Genomic DNA, 3,679 nt, shown 5'->3' on the forward strand with positions numbered 1-3,679 from the left:
GCTTTCACCTTAACTGCAAAGGAGTTTAAAGAAATTACAATCTTCAACTCTTTGCATTTCTCCTCTTTTCACTCTCCCTTTTTTTTCTCCTTAAAAAAAAAACTCACAGAGATACCCATGTTTGCTTGATAATCCAAAAGCAAGAAAATATTTCCTTGAAAGGCATTTCAGGATGTACCTTTTTAAAGAATTTGCCAGACAAGGGCCTAAGGCTGGTAATGGAGCCAAACAAACTGAACAGAAGCTAGGCTTGTTCTTGTGGCAAACCAGCCAAGCTTGCGCTGGTTCATCTAAAAACAATACATTTTCAAAAGTGAAAATAATATAGTTTGAATTCTAAACCTACTGAACCAAGCTGAAACCGGAAAACAAATTCGGGCATGTTTTTAATTAAAGCTGTAAGTAATACAAAGTGAACTCAGCTTCTTGCTTACAAGCCAGACACTTTAACCATCTATATACTCTATGACGAAAGAAATACTTATTATTGGTTAACGAGCCTATAGGAGAGTCATGCCAAGCAGAACATCCACTTTTCGTATTCTGTTTGTTGAGCTTATTTCATGAGTTTGATCTTTACGAGCCAAACACAAGCCCTACAGTCTGATCAACTGAAGTTAACCACAATTTGACTATTGCAAAATAGCTAAACTTCCTCACTTTATACAGTTTGAGAAATGTAGAAAAGATGTATCATATGCATCTTTACCATGAATTTAACTTACCTGTCTATCCGACAGTTTCTCTAAAGGCATGAGACTGCCAAAAAAAAAAAACAATTGTATTGAAATTCCCTATTCCCGTATATGTGATAGTGTGGAAGCCCCAAGGCAAAAGTAGTATATTGAGAAACCCCACTTGTTCATAAGCAATTTCTCCTGGGGACTGTAACTTCCACCTATCTCAATTATATAACAAATGGCGACCGCATGGTGTCCGTACAGCCTATGCTTCATCAAATTCCGAGCCATAACCTTGTGTTTGGCTTCATCGAGGTGGCCTTGTGCCATCGTATTCCGGCCAAACAAGATCATAAATGCACCCACAACCATGGCACATGCACCCTTTTATTTTTTTTTCTCTCTTAGGGATGGTGGTGGACCAGGAAACAACGCCTTGCCCCCACCCCGTCCCGTCCCGTCCCTAATCCTTCAAGAGATGAATATAAACAAAGTGAAAACGGGCACTGCCCTGGAAGATGGAGGTTAAAATCCATCCCCGTTCAGGGATAAAGGTTCGGATTTTGAGATGGGGCGGAGGTGGTGACCTTGTCCCCCGCCCCCGCCCCAGTCGACTGCCATCCCTACTCTCTCCTGTCAAAACTCAGTGCAAAGGTAAATTCTACTGCTACTATTACTATGAATAGAAAATTTGTTAGCAGAGATAACAATTAAATTCTCAAAAAAAAAAACAAAAAAAAACAAATGCATGTAAATAAAACATTGTCACTTGGATACTTATGCTTTTAAGTACCATTCTTTACAAATAATTTTGACATATTTTAATTATAATCGAGTGTAAGTACGATACAATATAAATCATATGAATCAAGCTTATAAATATAAGAATTGAATAAGATAGCTGGACTGGTTAGGGTTCCACTGTCATCATTAAGGGTTCTTAGATTAGAACCTTATTGAGAGCCATTCTCCAACTTTGACTAAAAAACCAGAAGAGAAAGAAGATGATATAAAAAAAAAGAATATTGATATCTAATTAAATTCCTCTGAAATTTATACACACTTGGTCTGATCGCATTGTTAAGACAGTTACTACATGGAAAGTGGAAGTGAAGCCGAGGCGGGGTACTCGCCGTAGAAGTCGGGGATCCCCGCAGCTGCCCATAACCGTTCGTTGAAGGCCTCCAGCATCTCATCGGCGACGAAACAGGTCCGGCAGAGCGGGCAAGTCCTTTGATCGTGGTCCATCCACCGGTCTAGACAGGCCCGGTGGAATATGTGCCGGCAATTCACGAGGCGCCGGATCTCGTCGTCGCTTTCGAACTCGTAGAGGCAGAAGACACAGCTCTCGCTGCCTTTGCAGTCGCCGGAAGCCACCAAGTCATCGAACCTCACCACAGGGAGGATCTCCCGGATCAGCCTGGCCGTCACGGATTGGAATTCAGGCAGCTGGTCCACGCAACCTGGCCAGGCTGGGTCTGGCTCAAGGAACCCGGCTAGACCCACTAACCCAAGAAGCCAATTTATAAGCTCCCTAAGGAGGTCTAGGAAAGAGGCTGCGTTTATGAGAAGCCTGGGCAGGAAAAGCTCAGAGTAGCCCACTGGGAAACCCATTGAAAATCTAGAGAAAGTATCCGAGTGAGAGAGAGAGAGAGAGAGAGAGGAGGGGTGAGCTCTTGGTATTAATAGGGATGGCTCTTGTAATATATTACATGCTTTCGGATCTTATTTCGAGACTGCCATTCTGTGTTTTCTTTTTCAAATTTGAATTTTCACGTGGACTGTTTGTAATTTTGTGGACTGAATTGCCCCTAAAATTCTCATGAAATTATAAAGGCTTTTTTGTCGTGATGGTGTCCTGATAATATATAACGTGGTAGCGTCATATTAGATGATGGGTTTAACCAGTTAGCTCGAGAGTAGTCTATCTTTAGCAGTTATGCTAAACTGTTTCAATTTCTGTCGGGCAATTCCTTACCGCCCACATGAATTTTTCAATTTTTTTAATTTAATATATATTTTTTCTTTCCATAAAAAAATCCTGATTAAAGCTACCATAAGGATAATTTCGGAACACACAAAGGGCTTTTTGGTTATTTTCAAAAAAATACTAACAAAGTTTTATAATTCAGATTCATACCCAAAAAGTCGGTAGATCAAATGCAAATGTATGCCTCATTTATGACCGATTCTTAATTATAGGGTTTTCCTATTTTCACTCAAATTTATGATCATATCCCTAAAATTAATGGTTGGCATTATATCCCTAAAATTAATACATGGCATTAAATTTTTCTAATTTTATGATTTTATCCATAAAAAAGTGAATTTGACCCTTATATATGGAGAGGGGGATATGAATAATGGTAAAATGGAAAAGAAAAGCATATTTAATGAAGGTAAAAATGGTATAGTTTTGAATTTATTAAATATTAACTATGGTGAAAAAGAGAATTGTTACCAGGCGTATGGATTTGAATAACTGAACAGAGAACTATCTAGCTATGATTTTAAACTAAAAGCAAACTTAGATATGAATTTATGTTGTCAAAAAAGCCAGGTATACTTTTGTAAATAACCCCTTCTTTTAATTATCAAGAGGATAGCTGGTCGGTGGTTAGGCCTCAGTTAACCTTATTATTAGGGGTAGGGTTTAGGGCTTTAGCGGGGGACACTTATTGGAGGTAGGGAGATAATAAAACAAGGGAAGGGGAGGAGGAAAGGAAGGCCTAAGGAGGGCGGGAGGGTGCAAAAGGAATCTTACTATGCAAGGGTACAGTGAGAAACTTATTGGAGGTAGGTACAGTGGTGCTGCTTTTGTCGTTTAAAAAACAATATTTAAAGGTTGCAGAAGAGTTGGGAGGGTGCGAGGAGCCTACGTACGCCCAAACTGGCTTGTCGGTGGTAGTCGAGGATGGGGTCCACTGCATGATGATGGACCATGAGTGAGGTCCTGTGTTATGTTGTTGTTGTTGTTGCACCATAGCCGTTGTCCTAGC

The 3,679-nt window shown here is 40.0% G+C and overlaps 1 pseudogene across 1 annotated transcript; it reads right to left on the minus strand.

The window, feature by feature from the left end:
• Positions 1 to 1,690: 1,690 nt before the first annotated feature.
• Positions 1,691 to 2,311, minus strand: LOC149842575 (brassinosteroid-responsive RING protein 1 pseudogene; annotated as a pseudogene). Its single transcript, XR_016431078.1, has one exon. The product of XR_016431078.1 is annotated as a brassinosteroid-responsive RING protein 1 pseudogene (transcript).
• Positions 2,312 to 3,679: the final 1,368 nt, after the last annotated feature.

This window comes from Nuphar pumila, chromosome 3 (genome assembly GCF_984573655.1).
Source record: "Nuphar pumila chromosome 3, dmNupPumi1.hap1.1, whole genome shotgun sequence".
Classification (NCBI taxonomy): Eukaryota; Viridiplantae; Streptophyta; class Magnoliopsida; order Nymphaeales; family Nymphaeaceae; genus Nuphar; species Nuphar pumila.